The following is a 24,687-nucleotide window of genomic DNA, read 5'->3' as shown; positions in this document are numbered from 1 at the left end:
CATGACGGATGCTTTCTCTGAGATCCCAACGCTGCTAAGTGAAACCGCTCTAAGGCAAAGGCGTGAAGAATGAGGATAAAATGGGAAGATTCCCAGTATTTATAGAGGTTTGTGGAATATTGACAAGGAAAATAATGCGTCATATTGGCACAAATACAAAGTGTAGTCAGGCAGTCCCAGTATAATTTTCATTTTAAACATTGAAGAGGATATTGTGCATATCCAATGGTTTGGCTGAATATTCCTCATAGGATTTGTCTTGTATAGCCATTTGCATGCTGTATCCTCGTGAGCTGTACTGTTCTCTGCTGACGTGGCAATGGTAAATACATGGATTCTTCAGTATCCTTCCCAAATGGCCCTGAATTCCCTTCTGCCTAAAAAATAGAATTTGCTAGAAATATCATTTAGCAACATAGTGCTAGAGATAGTTTGAGATGTTGCTTTTAATATGCCGGCTAACATCCTCATTCATAGAATTTTAGGGCTTTATTCTCCACGATTCCAAAAGTTGCTGTGTGGCACCAAATGGTTGAATATATGCATCTCCCATGAGATCCAGACAGCACAGACCATGGTGAGGTAATGCCGGGAGTGGCAAGCTAACAACATCTGAATGGCCACACTGTCTCAATCCCTGGGGTATGGGATTGCCAAATGAGACCCATAATTCCCGCAGAGAGCAATTGGCAGAGAATTCTCAGCATCCTCACAAAACCAAAATTCACCTCCTATTGCACTTTCAGACAACATGAAGGCTGTTAGATTATAATGAAAGATGCTCAACGGTAGTGCTCAAAATTCAAAGGTTGTAAGACAGAAACTATCAGCGTGGTGGCGCCCCCCCCCCCCCCCGTGGAATTCCCTGCCTCTGGAGGTCAGGCAGGCACCCACCTTGTACTCCTTTCGGCGCCTCCTGAAAACATCTTTATTCCAAGAAGCCTTTCCTTAATTATTAGCCTTGAATCGGTTTTTGCTGTTTTTGTTTAGCTGGAGCGTGTTCAGAGGAGGGCAACCAGGATGATCAGGGGTCTGGAAACAAAGCCCTATGAAGAGAGACTGAAAGAAATGGGCAGGTTTAGCCTGGAGAAGAGAAGATTGAGGGGAGACATGAGAGCACTCTTCAAATACTTAAAAGGTTGTCGCACAGAGGTGGGCCAGGATCTCTTCTTGATCCTCCCAGAGTGCAGGACACGGAATAACGGGCTCAAGTTAAACAAAGCCAGATTCCAGCTGGACATCAGGAAAAACTTCCTGACTGTTAGAGCAGTATGACAATGGAATCAGTTACCTAGGGAGATTTTGGGCTCTCCCACGCTAGAGGCCTTCAAGAGGCAGCTGGATAACCATCTGTCAGGGATGCTTTAGGGTGGATTCCTGCATTGAGCAGGGGGTTGGACTTGATAGCCTTGTAGGCCCCTTCCAACTCTGCTATTTTATGATTCTATGATTCTTTTAAATTTTGTTTTAACTATTTTATTCTGTTTTTTTTTCCATTTTATCTTGTACACCGCTCCGAAATTTTTCAATGGGGAGCAGTATATAAATATTCAAAATAAATAAATAAATATCTCTATGACCTCCTTGCAGTGCTGCTGCTAACCGACATGTCTACTCTTAGAAGATCCCATGGAGACTCCCAGTGGGAATAACACCCCATGTGCGTTAAGATGATGGCATCTGCACTAACTTTAAATTTCTATGAATGAGGAATGTTGCCGGCATATTACAAACCTCACCTCGAAATATCTCTAGCACTATGTTGCTAAATGATATTTCTAGCAAGTTCTGTTTTTTTTAGGTAGAAGGGAATTCAGTGCCATTTGGGGAGGATACTGAAGAATCCATGTATTTACCATTGCCACGTCAGCAGAAAAAAGTACAGCTCACAAGGCTACAGCATGCAAATGGCTGTACAAGACAAATCCTATGTGGAATATCCAGCCAAACCATTGGATATGCTCAATAGCTTTTTTAATGTTTAAAAGGAAAATTGTACAGGAACTGCCTGACTACACTTTGTATTTCTGCCAATGTGAGGCATTATTTTCCTTGTCAATATTCACCAAACCTCTACAAATATTGGGAAGCTTCCCGTTTATTCATATCCTACATCCCTTTCGCCTCAGAGCGGTTTCCTCTTCGCAGCGTTGGGATATACTGTTATACTGTTAGTTTTACCCTACCCTGTGCCTGTTTACCCTACCCAGTGCCTGTTTACCCTACCCAGTGCCTGGGCCCGTCTACACTTGTCTAGATGAAACGTAACAAGTTGGCAGAGATGACGTCAGCAGTCACGTGATGCTGTTGTTGTTACGTTTCTTCTGACTTTTAAAACCGTTCCACTTTCTGTTAAAATCGTTTTAAAACTAACAATGTGCCCCAACCTTTCGTTGTTTTCAATGCCGTCTTTCAAAGTCATGTCTCGTGACCATGGTCTTTGCTTCCTGATTAGGACGACTTCCGGTAGGCGCCAAAAGCAGCTGTTTTCTCCTCTGCGTGAGTGTGTGTGTGAGAGAGAGAGAGAACATAAACTACCCCAATCATAGAATCATAGAATAGCAGAGTTGAGATTCCGTTCTCCAGCCATTACATCTATCAGTGCAACCACCAAAGCAAGAAGTCCTCCAAAAATCCCGCCTGAAATCATTTCAAATGGGGAGGATGCAAATTGCAAATAGCCAAAGGCAGAGGCGCACAAGTGAGGGCTTTTCTAGACGAGGGGAGGGAGAGCTGGCACAACGCGATGAGGGGGAGGGGGAGGGAGGGCGGTGAAAGAGGGGACAGAGGCTTAATTTTTTAAAAAAACCGCTTATCTTTCGGGGCGCACATATCCAACATCCCTTTTGCCTCAGAGCGGTTTGCTCTTAGTAGTCTTGGGATCTCAGAGAGAGCATCCGTCATGAAGCTTCTGTACCCTCTCGTTGCTGTGCTTCTACTGTTCTTCCCTGTTCATTCAGGTAAGCCAGTAGTTTAAGCTGGTGATTGTAAAAAAAAGCAAGAATGTGAGAGAGGTTTCTGGGAATTCGAATGAATGGGGAAGTTTGTGCTTCATTTTAGCTCTGCATTGTCCTGCTGAGATCGGAAGCATAGATCCTGAAAGGAGGTTCTGTCAAACTCAGTGACATTAACAGACAAAGCAGAAATAATTTTAAATCCATCTCTAGCAGCTTGTTCTTGTTCTCAATTTTACTCTAGAGTAGGTGCAGAGTCCCAATCTGGGTATGAGCCCGGTGAGTCGGGGTCTTTAACTGTCCCCCTGCAAATTCAGACTAAGTAAGAAACAACCACTTACTACTTTCCCTGTTCAGCCTTAACTCCACTTTTGCCCCCTTCGTTCCTTCACCTTTCCCCTGTGTTGGATTTTAGACTGTAAGTTCCTTGGGTCAGGGAACGTGACCTCTTGTCCTCTGTAAATCAGGGATTGGCAAACACCCCCTTCGTTGCTTACCATTTCCCCTGTCTCCCCTCATGTCTCCCCTCAATCTTCTCTTCTCCAGGCTAAACATGCCCAGTTCTTTCAGTCTCTCTTCATAGGGCTTTGTTTCCAGACCCCTGATCATCCTGGTTGCCCTCTTCTGAACACGCTCCAGCTTGTCTGCGTCCTTCTTGAATTGTGCAGCCCAGAACTGGACGCAATACTCTAGATGAGGCCTAACCAGGGCCAAATAGAGAGGAACCAGTACCTCATGCGATTTTGAAGCTATACTTCTATTAATACATCCCAAAATAGCATTGGCCTTTCTTGCTGCCAAATCGCACTGTTGGCTCATATTGAGCTTGTGATCTACAACAATTCCAAGATCCTTCTCGTTTGTAGTATTGCTGAGCCAAGTATCCCCCATCTTGTAACTGTGCATTTGGTTTCTATTTCCTAGATGCAGAACTTGGCATTTATCCCTATTAAATTTCATTCTGCTGTTTTCAGCCCAGCACTCCAGCCTATCAAGATCACTTTGAAGTTTGTTTCTGTCTTCCAGGGTATTAGCTATCCCACCCAAATTTGTGTCATCTGCAAATTTGATAAGCGTTCCCTGCACCTCCTCGTCCAAAGCATTAATAAAAATGTTGAAGAGCACTGGGCCCAGGACTGAGCCCTGCGGTACCCCACTTGTTGCCTCCCCTCTTTGACTTTGCCCACCAATGGAACTGCAGCCTCCTGGATCTTGTCTAAAACTGTATTCAGCTCTTGACAGCCCACAGCAAGATGGACACAACTCTTGATTTGGGGCTGGGAAGAGTCTTAAGTGTTGCTATGATATGAAAAGTGTCTGGGGGAAAGAAAGAAGTATCATGGAAGGTTCAAAGAAAGATGTGACAATATTGATCAGATCATTGGCCAAATTAGAAATTCCCCTTCTGTGTACTTTGTTCTAAACTTGTGGCCAGTTTTCCTGTTTCTTCCCCTTCCAGGACAAGATCCCCCTAACAGTCAATGTCTCTGTCTCTTTTGCACAGATTAAGTGGCTTGCAAATAATTGGGTGGCCTCTGCATTCCAAATAGTCAACCGTGCATGGCTTTTCCTCCAGCCAGTTGTGGCTATGGCAGGAGGTGCTGTAAGATGCCGAAGCGAGGCTCAGAAGCACATGAGCATGGATAACCTGCATTTCAGGATGGAAGAGATGGATCTTCACCTTTGCTTGCGGAAGGAAAGTGGGCTGCGCTTGTGCCAAGATGATCACGCATCAAATGTTATGATCCACTCATTAAATGCAGGTGGAAAATGTGCACTTGCATTCCTATTTTTGTTTTCTCTTGTTTAAAATGTAATTCTTGGGGTTCTTCGTGTTCTCAAAGTGCTTTGAAACCATTCTCTTCAGAGGCAGGAACAGAGGAGGAGGAGGAAAATGGCTCAATCAAAGACGCAAAACCCCACGATCATTCTCGTTGACCCACTCAGCAGCTGGTGGTGGGGAGGGACACCCCTCAGGAGAGGAAGAGGAGGCAGAAGGTAGAGGGAACTGATGTGGAAGAGACAGAGAAACTTCTGAGTGACCCATTTCCAAGCTTGGCTCCAGAATTTGGGGGACCCTTGAAAACAATATCATCAGTACCCCCTCTGGCTGGTTATGCAAAATGAGGATATATTGTGTCAAGTGGGAATAGAAGTATTGTTAGTGCAGGGGGTGTGTGGCCTTTGCAGGTCATGTTGCTCTGGGAAATGCCCAACACTGCCACCCTCTCGAGCCTCCCCATCTCACTGTCTGATCAATGAATTTTTTGGGTTATCATTGGAAGCCTTTATTTCCCCAAGAAATATAAACTCTCCTTTTTTGCACAATTGTGGTCGGGCACCAGCATACTTGACCCTCAATGGAAGGGGTAGTATCCCATACTGGCAATCCACCAAGAGCCATGAGGTGGCCCTGGTGCAAATGAGCACCAGCGCAACAGGAATTGAGCACTTCCTACAGCAACTCAGGAAACCAGCCAAAAATAGCACCTCTGGAACAGGACAATTCGGAAAATCTGGAAATGCTCCTTCCAGCTAGTTTTTGAGTCAGGTAGGAAGCAGTAGTTTCCCATTGCACTGGAGCTCATTCATAGACTCATAGAATAGTAGAGTTGGAAGGGGCCTATAAGGCCATCGAGTCCAACCCCCTGCTCAGTGCAGGAATCCACCCTAAAGCATCCCTGACAGATGGTTGTCCAGCTGCCTCTTGAAGGCCTCTAGTGTGGGAGAGCCCACAACCTCCCTAGGTCACTGATTCCATTGTCGTACTGCTCTAACAGTCAGGACGTTTTTCCTGATGTCCAGCTGGAATCTGGCTTTCTTTAACTTGAGCCCGTTATTCTGTGTCCTGCACTCTGGGAGGATCGAGAAGAGATCCTGGCCATCCTCTGGGTGACCACCTTTTAAGTATTTGAAGAGTGCTATCATGTCTCCCCTCAAACTTCTCTTCTCCAGTCCAATCCAAGGATTGGATACTGCCCAACATTGCCCCAAAGAGATGGTTTCTCCACCCTTAAATCTTATTTTGAGTATTTGATGTTGGTTTTAAAACTGTTTTAAAAAATAACCCTGCCTGTGCAAATTGTAGTAGAAATACAGCTGGGTGGGGGGAGGTGTGTGTGGCTTCTTCATGCGATGAAGATTGGTTACTCATGGAAGTTTGCAGGTCCTTTATACGACATCATCAACTTCCAGGGACCCTCCCATGGTTTATGACCTTTATCCCACCATTGTAAATTGTGGGGAAAGGTTTTTTTTTTTTTTTTTTACTGGGGAGCACTTATGAAGTGCTTTATTTGCTGTGTAGTTCTGTAGTGGCACTATAACAACATCGCCATCTAGTGGCTGTAAAATGAAACATAGAGAACTCACCAGGGAGTTGCTGAGAAAAACCAACATCCCATCTTAGTCCATGTGAGAAGTCAATCTTAATCGCACAAAGAATCCGGAAGCAGAAGCCCCATTGAGGGATAAGAGGCCTGCTGTGGTGAAGCCCAATGTTGCTTTCAATCATTTTGCAATGCAGGTGACTATTATCCCTTTTATTATAAATACACAAAAAGCGTACCATGATAACAACTATATATATAAACAATATGCGTAAATACGTTGAGGCTACAATCCTATACACCAGAGATGGAGAAAATATTACAGTCCAGGGGCTGAACTGCAATCTAAGAAAGCTCTCAAGGGCACATTCTCTATGTGGGTAGAGCCAAAGGGGGTGTGGCCAGGTACAAAAGAGGGCAGGGCTCCTGCATCTCATATTCAGTACATATAATGGTAGGGTGACCATATGAAAAGGAGGACAGAGCTCCTGTGTCTTTAGCAGTTGTATAGAAAAGGATGTCATTCTTTCTACCATCTTTTGTATCTGGCCAAGAGGGCAGGGCTCCTGCAGCTTTAACTTTTGTGATGAAGAGGGATTTTCACCAGGTGCTGCATGCATACAAATGACACCTGCTGAAATTCTCTTTTCTATGCCATTGTGAAAGTTTCAGGAGCCCTGTCCTCCTTTCCATAGGGTCACCTTACAGAGCAGCAGGCAAAAATGTTATTATTGTTGTTGTTTTTAAACTTACTCAGAAATAAGGAGGAATGATTCACTCAGCGACACTTTCAAATGGCATCCCAAGTACCAAGCCTCTACTCAGAAGTAAGCATGAGCAGCATGTCTACTCACAAGAAAACAGGGCAAGTCTTTGCAGGTCTACTTTGGAAAAAGCAGGACTGTGCTTCCTTCTCAGGCCCACAAATAAGTAGAAGGCAGTAGTTTTTAAATGACTAATATAAAGTGATAAAGTCTTTGAGGATGTTGAATATTCCATAATAGACGGTTTAACCTGATACGGGTGAGTGATTATTAGTAGGGGTGTGCACGGACCCCCGATCCGCTTCTCTTCCAGATCCGCAACTTCTGGATCAGGTCCGCTCCACTCTGCTCCAATCCGCCTATAGTCCACTCCGGTTCGCTGCGAAGCTCCGGATCCGGATCGGAGCTCCACTTCCCCCCCCCCAGGCTTGCATTGAAATGCAAAAAGCCCTACAACTTTTTTTCTGTTAAAGTTAGAAACCTCAAATTCAGCACCATGACACCTCATGCATGTATACACACACATGCCAAGACTCAAGCCAATCCAAGCCTCCCCTGATTTTTGGGGAATTTTTGAAAATCGGACACCCCATTTTCAGACATGGACTGTTCTCCGACATTTTGACAGATAAAAATGTGGAAGCAGGCACATCCACATTCATGGCAAGTTTCAAGCAGATTCCATCATCCCTTGATTTTGGGGGGGCTTTAACCTCCAATGCAGCACCCCTAACCCCAATTCAAACACCCCTTTCTATATCTCCATCAATTTTCACGTTAGAAACCTCAAGTTCGGCACCATGACACCTCATGCACATATACACATGCATGCCAAAACTCAAGCCAATCCAAGCCTCCCCTGATTTTGGGGGAAATTTTGAAAATCGGACACCCCAGTATCTCAGGGATTTAAAGCTGCAGACTGCTCAATGGGGCCATTTCAAAGGAAATCCCAATATGCCATGAATTGGGGAATAGATAAACCTAAATATGAATCTTCTTCCACACTTGAAAAATTTATTTGGAACTTCAAAAAGTCTAAGTGAGCCCAGGAAGGCCTACTTTTCCCGTGAGTCAAAGCAAGACACACACAAACCATCCCTGTGAGGCGGGCAGGGGAAGAGGGAGGGAAGGCAGGCAGGCAGCAGACATTTCTGGGGGCACAAGGAAGTGCGGCAAGGATGGCTTGTTTCTTTCTAAGCCAGCAGTAACACATTGCAAACCAACCCTGCAAGGCGGGTGCAAGGAGTGAGCAAAGGATGGCTGGTTTCTTTCTAAGCCAACAGTAACGCATTGCAAACCAACCCTGCGAGGCGGGCGCAAGGAGTGAGCAAAGGATGCCTTGTTTCTTTCTAAGCCAGCAGTAACGCATTGCAAACCAGCCCTGTGAGGCATGTTTGAATTGGGTGTTTGAATTGGGGTTAGGGGTGTTTGAATTGGGGTTAGGGGTGCTGCGTTGGAGGTTAAAGCCCCCCCCAAATCAGGGGATGATGGAATCTGCTTGAAACTTGCCATGAATGCGGATGTGTCTGCTTCCAAGTTTTTATCTGTCAAAATGTCGGAGAACAGTCCATGTCTGAAAATGGGGTGTCCGATTTTCAAAAATCCCCCCAAAATCAGGGGATGATGGGATTGGCTTGAGTCTTGGCATGCATGTATATACGTACATGAGGTGTCATGGTGCCTAACTTGAGGTTTCTAACGTGAAAATTGACAGAGATATAGAAAGGGGTGTCTGAATTGGGGTTAGGGGTGCTGCGTTAGAGGTTAAAGCCCCCTCCCCAAAATCAGGGGATGATGGAATCTGCTTGAAACTTGTCATGAATGCGGATATGCCTGCTTCCATGTTTTTATCTGTCAAAATGTCAGAGAACAGTCCATGTCTGAAAATGGGGTGTCCGATTTTCAAAAATTCCCCAAAAATCAGGGGAGGCTTGGATTGGCTTGAGTCTTGGAATGCATGTGTAAACGTGCATGAGGTGTCATGGTGCTGAACTTGTGGTTTCTAACTTTAACAGAAAAAAAGTTGTAGGGTTTTTTGGATTTCTATGCAAGCCTATGGGGGGGAAAGCGTAGCTCTGATCCGAATCCGGAGCTTCACAGCGAACCGGAGCGGACTATAGGCGGAGCGGAGCGGAGCAAAAGTGGAGTTAAGGCTGAACAGGGAAAGCAGTAAGTGGTTGCTTCTTACTTAGGCTGAATTAGCAGGGGGAGTGTTAAAGTAGGGTGACCCTATGAAAAGGAGGACAGGGCTCCTGTATCTTTAACAGTTGCATAGACAAGGGAATTTCAGCAGGTGTCATTTGTATATATGGGGAAGCTGGTGAAATTTCCTCTTCATCACCACAGTTAAAGCTGCAGGTGCCTTGCCCTCTTTTACATCTGTTCACTCTAGTGTAGCTCCTGCACCTTTAACTGTTGTGATGAAGAGAGAATTTCACCAGGTTCTCCATATATACAAATGACACCTGCTGAAATCCCCTTGTCTATGCAACTGTTAAAGATACAGGAGCCCAGTCCTCCTTTTCATATGGTCACCCTAGTTAAAGACCACGACCCACCTGGCTCATACCCAGATTGGGACCCTGCACCTACTCTAGAGTAAAATTGAGAACAAGAACAAGCTGCTAGAGATAGATTTAAAATAATTTCTGCTTTGCCTGTTAATGTCACTGAGTTTGACAGAACCTCCTTTCAGGATCTATGCTTCAGATCTCAGCAGGACAATGCAGAGCTAAAATGAAGCACAAACTTCCTCATTCATTCGAATTCCCAGAAACCTCTCTCACATTCTTGCTTTTTTTTACAATCACCAGCTTAAACTACTTGCTTACCTGAATGAACAGGGAAGAACAGTAGAAGCACAGCAATGAGAGGGCTCAGAAGCTTCATGATGGATGCTCTCTCTGAGATCCCAAGACTACTAAGAGCAAACCGCTCTGAGGCAAAAGGGATGTTGGATATGCACAAAGCATGAAGATTCCCAGTATTTATAGAGGTTTGGTGAATATTGATTAGGAAAACAATGTGTCATGTTGGCACACATACAAATTATAGTCAGGCGGTTCCTGTAACTTTTAGAGGGAATTATTAGCATTTCTAACTATTTGGCTGGATATTCCTGATAGGGTTCATTTTGTTAAGGTGTTTGCATCATGTAGCCTCATGAACTGTACTGTTCTCTGCCTACGTGGCAATGTTAAATACATGGAATTTTCGGTATCCTCCCCAAAGGCCCCTGAATTCCCTTCTGCCTGAAAAATAGAATTCAGTAGAAATATCATTCAGCTACAGCAAAGGAGATCGTTACCTTGTCGTGGTGCTAGAGCTTGAGCACCTCAAGGATGCCTGAGCTAAACCGTGAAGGGACACCCAAGACGGGAAGGTCATGGTAGAGAGGTCAGACTAAACACGATCCCTGGGGAAGGTAATGGCAACTCACCCCAGTACTCTTGCCGTGAAAACTAAATGGATCAGTACAACCAGAGATATGTCGGTATACCATCGGAAGATGGGACTCCCAGGTCGGAAGATGGTCAAAATGCTACTGGGGAGGAACAGAGGATAAGTTCAACTAGCCCCAGACGTGATGACGCAGCTAGCTCAAAGCCGAAAGGACGGCTAGCGGCTGACGGTGCTGCTGGTGAACGACGAATCCGATGTTCTAAAGGTCAACACACCATAGGAACCTGGAATGTAAGATCTATGAGCCAGGGCAAATTGGATGTGGTTATTGGTGAGATGTCAAGATTAAATATAGATATATTGGGTGTCAGTGAACTGAAATGGACTGGAATGGGCCACTTCACATCAGATCACCACCAGATCTACTACTGTGGACAAGAGGATCACAGAAGGAATGGAGTAGCCTTCATAATTAAAAATAAAGTGGCTAAAGCAGTGCTTGGATACAATCCAAAAAATGATAGAATGATCTCAATTTGAATTCAGGGTAAGCCATTTAACATCACAGTGATCCAAATATATGCCCCAACCACAGATGCTGAAGAAGCAGAAGTAGATCAGTTCTATGAGGATCTGCAGCACCTACTGGATAATACACCAAAAAGAGATGTTATTTTCGTTACAGGAGACTGGAACGCTAAGGTGGGCAGTCAAATGACATCTGGAATTACAGGTAAGCATGGTCTAGGAGAACAAAATGAAGCGGGACATAGGCTGATAGAATTCTGCCAGGACAACTCACTGTGCATAACAAACACTCTCTTCTAACAACCTAAAAGACAGCTTTATACATGGACTTCACCAGATGGCCGACACCGAAATCAGATTGACTACATCCTTTGCAGCCAAAGGTGGCAGACATCTATACAGATAGTAAACACAAGACCTGGAGCTGACTGTAGTTCAGATCACAAACTTCTTATTGCACAATTTAGAATCAAACTAAAGAGAATAGGAAAGACCCACAGATCAGTTAGATATGAGCTCACTAATATTCCTAATGAATATGCAGTGGAAGTGAAGAATAGATTTAAGGGACTAGATTTAGTAGATAGGGTCCCGGAAGAACTATGGGCAGAAGTTCGCAACATTGTCCAAGAGGTGGCAACAAAAAACGTCCCAAAGAAAAAGAAAACCAAGAAGACAAGATGGCTGCCTGCTGAGACACTGGAAGTAGCCCAAGAAAGAAGGAAAGCAAAAGGCAACAGTGATAGGGGAGATATGCCCAATTAAATGCAAAATTCCAGAGGTTAGCCAGAAGAGATAAAGAATTATTTTTAAACAAGCAATACGCGGAAGTGGAAGAAGACAATAGAATAAGAAGGACAAGAGACCTCTTCCAGAAAATTAGAAACATTGGAGGTAAATTCCAGGCAAAAATGGGTATGATCAAAAACAAAGATGGCAAGGACCTAACAGAAACAGAAGAGATCAAGAAAAGGTGGCAAGAATATACGGAAGATCTGTATAGGAAGGATAATAATATCGGGAATAGCTCAGACGGTGTGGTCAGTGAGTTAGAGCCAGACATCCTGAAGAGTGAGGTTGAATGGGCCTTAAGAAGCATTGCTAATAACAAGGCAGCAGGAGACGACGGTATCCCAGCTGAACTGTTTAAAATATTGCAAGATGATGCTGTCAAGGTGATGCATGCCATATGCCAGCAAATTTGGAAAACACAAGAATGGCCATCAGACTGGAAAAAATCAACTTACATCCCCATACCAAAAAAGGGAAACACTAAAGAATGTTCCAACTATCGGACAGTGGCACTTATTTCACATGCCAGCAAGGTAATGCTCAAGATCCTGCAAGGTAGACTCCAGCAATTCATGGAGCGAGAATTGCCAGATGTACAAGCTGGGTTTAGAAAAGGCAGAGGAACTAGAGACCAAATTGCCAATATCCGCTGGATAATGGAGAAAGCCAGGGAGTTTCAGAAAAACATCTATTTCTGTTTTATCAACTATTCTAAAGCCTTTGACTGTGTGGATCATAACAAACTGTGGCAAGTTCTTGGTGGTATGGGGATACCAAGTCATCTTGTCTGCCTCCTGAGGAATCTGTATAACGAACAAGTAGCAATGGTAAGAACAGACCACAGAACAACGGACTGGTTTAAGATTGGGAAAGGAGTACGGCAGGGTTGTATACTCTCACCTTACCTATTCAACTTGTATGCAGAACACATCATGCAATGTGGTTGTGCCTATGAATATACCGTCTCAAATTATGACTGGACAGGCGTCCATCAGCCCCTGCTAATCTCTGAAGCATACCTGAGGGAGGTCTCCCCACGTGTTTAAAAAACATACAGCAATCAGAGATCCATCCTGCCTCTTTGCTCGACATTCCTCACCGTCCCCCCTCCAATGGCCAGGTCCCCTATGATCCCAAATGTTCAAGATCTTCCATCGAAATCCAGAGGCATCCCAGGTCCGTTGTTAAAGGTGGTGCCGTTTGCATTTTTCATCTCTGGCTACGGAGTGATTTTTGGTAGCCAGAATTATTTATTTATTTATTTATTTATTTATTTATTTATTACATTTTTACACCGCCCAATAGCCGAAGCTCTCTGGGCGGTTCACAAAAGTTAAAACCATAATAAAACAACCAACATGTTAAAAGCACAATTACAAAATACAGTATAAAAAGCACAACCACGATAAAACCACGCAACAAAATTGATATAAGATTAAAATATAGAGTTAGAACAGTAAAATTTAAATTTAAGTTAAAATCAAGTCATCTTGTCTGCCTCCTGAGGAATCTGTATAATGAACAAGTAGCAACGGTAAGAACAGACCACGGAACAACGGACTGGTTTAAGATTGGGAAAGGAGTACGGCAGGGATGTATACTCTCACCTTATCTATTCAACTTGTATGCAGAACACAGCATGCGACGTGCTGGGCTTGACGAATCCAAGGCTAGAGTTAAAATCGGAGGAAGAAACATTAACAATCTCAGATATGCAGATGACACCACTTTGATGGCTGAAAGCAAGGAGGAGCTGAGGAGCCTTATGACAAAGGTGAAAGAAGAAAGTGCAAAAGCTGGGTTGCAGTTAAACCTCAAAAAAACCAAGATTATGGCAACCAGCTTGACTGATAACTGGCAAATAGAGGGAGAAAACGTGGAGGCAGTGACAGTATTTCTGGGCGCAAAGATTACTGCAGACGCTGACTGCAGCCAGGAAATCAGAAGATGTTTACTTCTTGGGAGGAGAGCAATGACAAATCTTGATAAAATAGTTAAGAGCAGAGACACCACACTGACAACAAAGGTCCGCATAGTTAAAGCAATGGTATTCCCCGTAGTAACCTATGGCTGCGAGAGCTGGACCATAAGGAAAGCTGAGCGAAGGAAGATAGATGCTTTTGAACTTTGGTGTTGGAGGAAAATTCTGAGAGTGCCTTGGACTGCAAGAAGATCAAACCAGTCCATACTCCAGGAAATAAAGCCAGACTGCTCACTTGAGGGAATGGTATTAAAGGCAAAACTGAAGTACTTTGGCCACATAATGAGAAGACAGGATACCCTGGAGAAGAGTCTGATGCTAGGGGAAGTGGAAGGCAAAAGGAAGAGGGGCCGACCAAGGGCAAGATGGATGGATGATATTCTGGAGGTGACAGACTTGACCTTGGGAAAGCTAGGGGTGGCAAAGGCCGACAGAAAGCTCTGGCATGGGCTGGTCCATGAAGTCACGAAGAGTCGGAAGTGACTGAACGAATAAACAACAACAACAGCACTGCAAGAAAGTCCTAGAGAGTTTGAGATGAGGCTTTGATCTTGCTGGCAACTTTCCTCATCCATAGAATTTTATGCTTGGTCTCAATGTCAACATCCTAAATTCATAACCCTGCTGTGTTTACCCACCGCTTCTCCACATGTTTCCATCCCACAGAAATTCCATTAAGTAAATAAAAATGCAGAATCGTTACACAATCGTTTGTGATGGATAGCACAGGTGGCCTTCCACCTCGAAGTACCGCTAGTTGCAAACACCTTGGCTTGGCAAACCTGGTTCACTTGCCTCTTGAACCTAGGCGCATGGCAGGCTCACAGTTGCTGGATCATGATGCCAAGGAAAAGAAGCATGGCTTTATTGGAGTTTCTGTCTTATATCCTACAAATTTTGAACACTACTGTTGAGCATCTTTCATTGTAATCTAACAGCCTTCACATTGTCTGAAAGTGCAATAGTAGTTTCAATTACAGGTGAATTTTCGTTTTGTGAGGATGCTGAGAATTCTCTGCTGATTTCTCTCTGCAGGAATTACGGGTCTCATTTGGCAATCCCATACCCCAGGGATGGAGAAAGTGTGGCTGTGCAGTTGTTGTTAGGTTGCCACTCCTGGCATTACTTCACCATGGGCTTTACTGGCTGGGGCTCATGGGAGATGCAGTTCAACAATTCCAACAATTGATGTGTGGCACCAAATGGTTGAATATATGCATTTCACATATACATTTTATTATGCAAGAAGATAAAATGTAATTGTGCAGGGCGAAGCACTTTGCTCCCATAAATAAAGAGGGCTGGATAAAGTTAGGCACAGAATGGGCTATAAAATGCATGCAAGTTTATTAGTTCTGTATGTCTTCCTGGTAACCTTTACAGTAGGGTGACCATACATCCGGATCCCCCAGGACAAGTCCAGAAATGGGGGGGGGGAATTCCAGCTTACATTTACATTTTCCCACCAAAATCCACCCCTTCATCTGTAAGAATGTCCACTTTTTTCCAGTCGTGTGCATTCCTGTTTCCATCTTTCTACAGCTCCATTGTTTTCTAATCCAAGAACTTAACCTTATTATCTCTTGTTCTTTTCAATGTTCTGCACAGTGTGCAGCCAAGGGGGGGGATCAGGCTTTCTGATCACTTAATTGATAACCGTTCTGTACCTGATTGGAACACCTGTACCTTCAGGCAGGGCGGAAATGGACACTGTGATCCATGAATGATACGTTTCAAGATCTAATGACCCAAGTGTACCAATATTCCAGGACAGGTAGAAAACAAGGAAGAATAGATGGGAGTGATAGAAATTACCTTTTGGGCTCAGTGCCTAAAGCCCTATCTATATACAAAGTTAACAACATGATTCACATTGTATGGATTTTTAAAACTAAATTGCAATGGTTATAATGAGAAGGTTTTCCCAAACTTAATTACCACATTGGATTGGGGGAGGTGGGAAAATGTTACTTAGGGCTCATCTACACCAAGCAGGATATTCCACTATGGAAGTGGTATGAAAGCGGTATATAAAAGGCAGGAGCCACACTACTGCCTTATAGGAGTATTGAAGTGCTCTGCAGGATCTACACTACTGCTTTATAGTGGTACTGAAGTGCACTGACAACTGTTGGAGCCCATATATTTATTTATTTATTACATTTTTATACCGCCCAATAGCCGGAGCTCTCTGGGCGGTTCACAAAAATTAAAAACATTCAAAGTATAAAACAACAGTATAAAACCATAATATAAAATACAATATAAAAGCTCAACCAGATAAAAACAGCAGCAATGCAAAATTACAAATTTAAAACACCAAGTTAAAATTTATTTATAGACTGTTAAAATGCTGGGAGAATAAAAAGGCCTTCACCTGGCGTCTAAAAGCATATAATGTAAGTGCCAAGCAAACCTCCTTAGGGAGCTCATTCCACAGCCGGGGTGCCACAGCAGAGAAGGCCCTCCTCCTGGTAGCCACCTGCCTCACTTCCTTTGGCAGGGGCTCACGGAGAAGGACCCCTGAGGATAACCTTAGGGTCCGGGCAGGTACATATGGGAGGAGGAGTTCCTTCAGATAACCTGGCCCCAAGCCGTTTAGGGCTTTAAATGTTAATACCAGCACTTTGAATCGGGCCCGGGCATGGACAGGCAGCCAATGAAGCTGGAAAAGGACTGGCGTAATGTGGTCTCATCGGCCAGTCCCTGTTAGTAACCGTGCTGCCCTGTTTTGTACCAGTTGAAGTTTCCGGACCGTTTTCAAAGGCAGCCCCACGTATAACGCATGTGCCCATGACACATTTGCACCAAGCAGGCTATAGCACAATGAATGCTGTATCAAAGTGGAATGTGGTATGTATCTTATAAGCCCCAACAGTTGTCAGTGCACTTCAAAAGGCTCCTGCCTTTTATATACCGCTTTCATACCACTTCCATAGTGGAATATCTGCTTGGTGTAGATGAGCCCTGAGTGTGCCTAGGAAGGGGAGGTTTAGACTTTTCTTCTGAGTGTATTGCAGCGTCCGCCACAACTGCCCTCATCCAAATCTGTCATTTATTTACTTTTTAAATTACATGGTAAAAAATCACACCATTAATGAAAAATGCAGTTATGTCTTAAGATGGTTTTTTCACACACACACCCCTTTGGACAGCCCTTAAAATCGATGTTAACTTCAAAAAGAGGACTGTGCTGTGACAGCCTTTCAAAGAGAGGATGGTCCTCTCTAAAGCAGGGCACATGGGTCATCCTTCTTCAAGCCCCTTTGAGGAATGGTAGGATACGAATAGAGGATTGCATGCAGGGGTGGCCCTCTGTCACTGGGTCAGAAACCGCTGGTGGAAGGGACTGCAATCCCCCACCTCCAAGATATTCCCCAACTGTTTCTTGTTCATGTGGTTCAACAGGCTGCACCTGTTGAACCTCCGGCCTTCTGCATGCAAAGAACAGGCTTTACCACTGAGCTGTGGTCTGCCTGCCTCTTCAGTTCCTTGCCAGTAGCTCCACCACCAAGACCAGCAGCCCCCTGGCCTCATCTGTTCTCGCATCCTGGGGGAGTTTTTCCTGCTGTTCTGCTAATTAATCAAAGCAGTATCAGACATAATAACAACACAAGTGGGTGAAAAGGTCTACATCCTTTCTAAAGTAGCAGGCAAAAGGTTGAAGTAGCAAAACTAAGCAAAATCCTACATCTCTTTCTGCTGTCGGGAGCCCCACAAAATGACAGCGGAGAGACGCCAGATGGCCGGGTATGTAGCAGGTTCCGTGGTCTTGGTTTGCGTTAAAGCTCAAAGCAAGTGAGCTTCTGGATGTGTTTTTTATACATTAGTTCCCCCTGGACTACATGCAGTCCTGTACAGCAGCCTAATCGATTACACATGTGGTGTGTCAATCTGCAGACCCTGCAGGAGTTTTTCCTGCAGACCCTGCAGGAGTTTTTCCTGCAGACCCAAGATATTTCCCACATCGCTCCCAATTGTAAATAGGCAGTGATTTGGGGGCACCACTTGTGGGTCAATCCTTTACATTCCAATTGAAACTAATTTAAATGGGAATGTAATTCCAGAGAGAGGTGTGTGTGAGTGTTGGCAGCGTTGCTTCGCTGCTTGTTCCTCCAAAACTCCGCAGCATCGCAGTTGCAGGGTGGCAGTGGAAAATCCCCATGGCAGGAAGGAGCATCGATATTCCAGACAGTGCTGTTGGGCAATCAGCTCATTGAGCCCGCCCCCTGCCCTCAGCTTGGCCTTCCTGGAACACTACCATCCTAAATGTAAAGTAGGGTCCCCACCGACAGATGGTGGTGGTCTCAGAGTGAATTAAAAAGTTGCAGCAAGTCAGTGACTTTTTAAGTACACAGTTTCAGGGGGTAAAGCCAGTGGTGGGTGCTTGTTCATGGCTGTGTCGTATAATCTACGCAGCCACTATGGTGTATACGGTGTTTATAGACAGCCCCTAAGTTTCTACAAACTATGCAGTGATCAGCCTGTATGGTTGGTATTCTCATGACCGGTTTAGCGTGTGGCATCATTGCCAAGGTGTTACACGGGCTGATGGAAAACAATAGCTGCCATGGTCTAACAGGTAAAATACACTGATATTTTACACAAGGAAAGCCCTAAGAAGAGAGAATGAAAGAACTGGGTATGTTTAGCCTGGAGAAGAGAAGATTGAGGGGAGACATGAGAGGACTCTTCAAATACGGTACATAAAAGGTTGTCACACAGAGGAGGGCCATGATCTCTTCTTGAGTGCAGGACACAGAATATAACAGGCTGAAGTCACAGGAAGCCAGATTCCGGCTGGACATCAGGAAAAACTTCCTGACTGTTAGAGCAGTATGACAATGGAACCAATGACCTAGGAAGGTCATGGGCTCTCCCACACTAGAGGCATTCAAGAGGCAGCTGGACAACTTTTCGTCAAGTATGCTTTAGCGTGGATTCCTGCATTGAGCAGTGGGTTGGACTCGATGACCTTGTAGGCCCCGTCTGACTCTACTATTCTATGATTCATTTCTATATGCAATAATCTATAGGAGGAAGTTGGGCTTAGCAAATACACGCTTCTAGAACAGAGCTGCTTGTTGCTTTCACTGAGCTTTGCAGCATCTCGTTTCCATTTGCTTTCAAGATTGCACAAGGGTCGCTTTCAAACGCTTTGCAAGCTGAAACGAAATTCTTATATGTCCCTAGTTCAGAGCAACTTTTCTCAGGTCTGAAACTCATATTGCACACCCCTGACCTGCTTCTTGACCAGCTAAGATTATTGTAACAACTGCAATTCTGGGTCTGCGTTCACGGTGCCAGGGTGGATAGAGAATTCACAAAGGAAATTAAACACACTCAGTAAATATTGTTTTTCTGTCCGCCACCCCCCAACCCAACCCACACACATCTAGTGTGGCAATTAGGACTGGGGGAAACTTCTCATTAGTACCCATTGGTATTTAATTGTTTAAAAAATCTGTACCATGTGATTGCTAATCATGTTGTTAATTTTATGTATAAACAGGCCCTCAGACTCTGAGCCCAAAAGGTAATTTCTATCACTCCCATCTATCCTTCCTTGTTTTCTACCTGTCCTGGAGTGCTGGTGAACTTTGTCATTAGATCTCATTCTTGGATCTTTGTGTCCATTTCAGGGCTCCCAAGGAGGTACAGGACGGCTATCAAATAAATGATCGGAAAGTGTGATTTCTCCTTCATTGCACACTGTGCAGAACACCAAAAAGAACAAGAGAAAGAAGTCCCCATTTTAGCTTAGGGGTGGGGGAAGATGCCCAAAATAAGGACATGATAGAAGTCCTAGAATCATAAAGTAATTATTGAAGATTCCCCTGTAATGCAAACTACTGTGGTAGCTTCAGATAGCGAAAAGACAACCAGAAACAGGGATTGGCTGATAGGTTACAATCAAAGATACTCAACGGTAGTGCTTGATGTTCATAGGATACAAAAAGGAACGTGGATAAATTGATTCTTCTTTTCCGTAACATGTCATGATCCTGTAACACTGAGCGTGCCATGCACTGAGGTTCAAGGGGCAACTGAACCAGATAGGTCCACTCATGTATTTCCATTCAGGGGTACTTCCAGGTGGAAGGATAGAAAAAAATGTCATCCAGGGCAGGATCTACACTACTGCTTTAAAGCGCTTTATAACAGTTTTGACAACTGTTGGTGCCCAGGACACACTCCATATATAGTTGTCAAAACTGTTACAAAGCACTTTAAAGCACTTTAAGGCAGTAGTGTAGATCCGGCCCAGATCTCTTGGAAAAGTCCATGAATGAAACATGTTGATAGCGCAATAAAATCCTCATCTCAAAGTCCTCTAGGGCTTCTGCTAACTTGACATTCTCACTGAATTCTCTATTTTAGGCAAAGGGAGATTCAAGACTATTTAAAGAGGTTACTGAAAAAATCCATGTATCTGCCATTGTCATGTCAGCAGGAAACAGAACAGATCACGAGGCTAGAGTGACAAAGGCTATGAGGACTACCCAACCAAATTATTAAATACGCTCATTATTCCTTTTAAATGTTTAAAAGGAAAGTTATAGGAGCCGCATGGCTACACTTGGCATGTGTGCCGATCTGACAGATTATTTTCCTTGTTGGTATTCACCAAACCTCTATAAATACCAGGATCCATCCCATTTCATCCATATTCATCATTGCTTTCCCTCAGAGCGGTTTCCTCTTAGCAGCCTTGGGATCTCAGAGAAAGCATCCATCATGAAGCTTCTGTACCTTCTCATTGCTGTGATTCTCCTCTTCTTCCCTGTTCCTACACGTAAGCAAGTAGCTTAAGCTGGTGATTGTAAAAAAAAAATCTAGAGAGAGAGAAATTTCAGGAATTCGATGAATGGGGAACTGTGTGCTTGACTTGACTTCTGCATTGTTTTGCTGAGATCCTAAGCATAGTTTCTGAAAGGAGATTCTATCGAAATCAGGGACATTTGCAGGCAAAGGAGACAGTATTTTAAATCTAAATCGAACAGAACAAGACCAAGCTGTTAGATATAGATTTAAAATACTGTCTGCTTTGGCTGCAAAGTTCACTGATTTTGATAGAATCTCATTTTCTATTCTAGAGTAGATGCAAGACCCCCCCAAAGCATTTTTACTCTAGAGTAGATGCAGAACCCCAAGCTGGATTGGGACTCTATCAAGGCATGTCAAGGGCTTTAAAAAACCCGTCCCCGCTAACTCAGCCTAAGTATGAAACAGCCACTTAACTCCACTGTTGTCTCCTTCATCCATTGTCCCTTCCGGTACGTGGACTGAAGATTGCAAGCTCCTTGGGGCAGGGAACCTGTCCTCTTGCACACTGCAAAATTGGCATGGGGAGAATTAGCAATGCTTGAGATTGCCCGTGAGACCTAGGGCTTTGCTAGACCTGCCGGCTTATGCCGGCAGGGAGGCGGGGCCGAGGCACGCTACTGTTAGCGTGCCTCCCCCAGCCTTCCACACACACGATGCGCAGGGACGTCGCGTCCCTGCGGCGTCCGCCATTATTATTTTTTTGTTAAAGGGGCCGGGTGCGGCCCGAAGACGTCGGACTGGTAAGTCCGTTTTTGGTTATTTTTACGGGGGGGGGGACGAAGGATGGCAGGGTGGGTGGCACGGGGGAGGGTGGGTGAGATCGCACAGCCAATCTCACCCGCCCTCCCCAGTGCCACCCACCCTGCCATCCTTCGCCCTCCCCTCTCTTCCCCCCCCCCCGCCGATGGGCACAGCACTCCTATGAGTGCTGTGCCAGGCAGGGCCACGGCTTTTCGTGGCTCCTCGCAAGTAAGCGAGGAGCGGCGAAAAGCTGCGGAAGTCGCTAGACGGCCTGAGGCCGGAGCTGGGGGAAAAGCGCGCCATAAGCGCATTCGCTTATGGCGCGTTGAAGGAGGCCTCAGCGCGGCCTGCCTCCGGATTCCCCTGTGCGTCATCTGGACGCACAACAGGGAAACCGGGTGAGAAGGCGCGCTAAGGCTTCGTCTAGTAAGGCCCTGAACATTATCCCAATTTTGGGTTGGGGACCGATTCCTGTTCATCTTCAGGTTCGCTGCTCACTCTGGGTGACTGGTGGATTTGCACAAATCGAAATGCGATTCAATGGGAAACTTGATTCCCCAAATTGGCACAAGTTTCTTCCACATACGAAAGAGGGGCTGATTCAGTCTACAGAGGTGATGTTAGGACACTTGCACAAATCGAACACAGCATCGGGGACAAGACAAGCACGGGAATCTGTGCTTTAAAAAGAAAATAAATAATGCCACCGATGATGTATCCTCACTTGCTCTTGAACACCTCTCCTCTCTCTCTCTCTCTCTCTCTCTCTCTCTCTCTCTCTCCCTCTCTCTGTTGCTCTCTCAGATTATTTCCTTTCCCCCTCTCCTCTATCCCATCCTTCTCTTCTTCCCTTAATTCTTCTGGACCAAGGATGGCCAAATTAGTCAAGTTGGAAGGGAGATTTTTCCCATTCAGGCAGCTGAGAGTCAGAGACCTCCCAGTGGTGTCCTCATGAACCACCCCCAGCAACCCATTGAGAGCATCTCCTTAGCAGACAACGGGAAGAGCCAGAGCTCAGAGGACATGCTTGGCATATGGGCTGCAACTCCTCAGGGCCCTGTGCATCCCCTCCCCCTTCTAAAATGGTGAAATATCTCTCCTAAGGTTTACTTGTTGGCAGTAAATTCATTAAGCCCAACCAAGCTAGCAGGTTTGATATTTTTACAGCTACCTCTCTTGCTCATATCTTTGCCCACCAATGGAAATTCAGTCCCCGGGATCTCATCCAAAACTGAATCCAGCCCTTCCACTGAATGAGGTCTGACATTCTTTGGTTAGATGGACACAACACCTGAACTGGTACATGGACATTTTTCTATAATACGAAATGTGTCTAGGGGGAAAGGAAGAAGTATTATGGAAGGTCCCCCAAAAGATGTGACAATATTGATAAGACTGTCGATCAAATCAGGAGTTTTCCTTCTGTGTCCATCGCTCTATCCCTGTGGCAAATTTGTTCGTTCATTTGTTTTTAACTCCCCTTCCAGGACAACATCTAACTGACAGGCAAAATTTCTGTTTCTTTCATGCAGATCAAGAGTACGAATGTTTGGAAAGGGGACATGTCTGCATTCCGCACCTTCACCAGTGCCTAAACAAAGAACGTGTTTCGGCTCAATGTCCGCCTACCATGGATTGCTGCCAGTTCTGATGGCGATGCTCAGAAACATGTGAGCATGAATAACCTGCATTTCCTGAGAGAAGAGGTGGATCGTCACCTTTGGTTGCGGATGGATAGCGGGCTGTACCTGTGCAAAGAAAAGCATGCCCCAAGTTGCATTCTTTTAAATTCATTAAATGCAGGTTGAAAATATGCACTTGAATCCCTAGTTTTGCGTTGACTTGTTTCAAGTGTCATTCTTGGGCGTTCTTGGTCTTCTGTGTTCAGGGCTGAAGTTTTATCATGCTGGTTGATTTAAATAATTCTCTTCAGGGGCAGGAAGGAAGGAAGGAGGAGGGAAGTGGCTCAGTCAAATGAGGAAACCCACACTCTGTTGTTGAACATAGGAACATGAGAGCCCTGCTGGATCTGAACAAGGATTCATCTAGTCCAACATTCTGTTCACAGGGGCCAAACAGCTTGCCACCAGAGACCCACGACCAGGACATGGGTGCAACAGCGCACTCTCACCCATGTTCCCCACCTACTGGTGCACACTACCACATGATATAATAACAGCCACCAATTTGGATGTCTTTAAAAGGGGGTTGGATAAATTCCTGGAGGTGAAGGCTCTCAGTGGCTACTAGCCCTGATGGCTCTGTGCTACCTCCAGTATAAGAGGCGGTAAGCCTGTGTGCACCAGTTGCTGGGGAACATGGGTGGGAGGGTGCTGTTGCACCATGTCCTGCTTGTTCATCCCTGGCCGATGGCTGGTTGGCCACTGTGTGAACAGAGTGCTGGACTAGATGGACCCTTGGTCTGATCCAGCAGGGCTCTTCTTATGTTCTTATAGGTTGGCTGTCTATGATACTGGAGGTAGCACATCAACATCAGGACTACTAGCCACCAATAGCCTTTCCCTCCAGGAATTTATCCAACTCCATTTTAAAGGGACTCATCAGATGGGGAATCATGGGAAATTGCATTTCCTGTCTTGCTGGTTCTCTTCCACTTTCAAATGGAGCACTTTTCACTGAGAGGAGACCAGCAAGCACACGGCCCGTAGATTTCAGTGGTGACATCGCCCTCTAATGGGCAATTTATAGCACAACCTCAGAAGACTCGGAATAAAACAGGTTTTTTTTTGTCACGCTAAAACTGAAAAAAAGGATGTGGGAAACAGATGATGACATCAAAATTAGGGCTGTGCTCCGCTCCATTTCAGGTCGTAGAAGCGGGATCGGAGTGACCTAATCCGCCTCCACCAAAGGCAGATCCGAATTGGGTCAGGGAGCAGTGGATCAAAGAGAAGCGGTTTGCTCCGTTGCGGAGCACTTCGCCTCGATCCAGAGCTCCGATCGCTGTTTTGGACTTTTTTTACATAGGATTGTATTGGCCAAAAAAATTGCCTCTAACTTCTTTGTTTTTAAAGCCAGATCCCTGAAAATTACTGTGCTTGGAGATTGATGATTGGGGGAGGGGGTCATTTGTGTCAATTTTCAATAATATACGTTGTGCAGTTTGCTTGCAATTAATTTTTATTGAATAGGTAAGTGGGAAGAGGAAAGCTTTTTTCAGCGTTGATAGACAGCTTCATCTCCCAATCATGCTGATAAGTGATCACCCCATGTGAAGCATCCTCCAATCCCAATGTTGGAGGGAGGGGACTACGACAGAGGCACCAAGAGACACTTTTCTTTCTCTGTCTTTGTGGGGTAGGACTTCGGTCAGTGAGGAGTGGATGATCAGGGGATGATTCCAT

Source organism: Elgaria multicarinata, chromosome 4 (genome assembly GCF_023053635.1).
Source record: "Elgaria multicarinata webbii isolate HBS135686 ecotype San Diego chromosome 4, rElgMul1.1.pri, whole genome shotgun sequence".
Classification (NCBI taxonomy): domain Eukaryota; kingdom Metazoa; phylum Chordata; class Lepidosauria; order Squamata; family Anguidae; genus Elgaria; species Elgaria multicarinata.
This window is presented reverse-complemented; position numbering follows the sequence as displayed.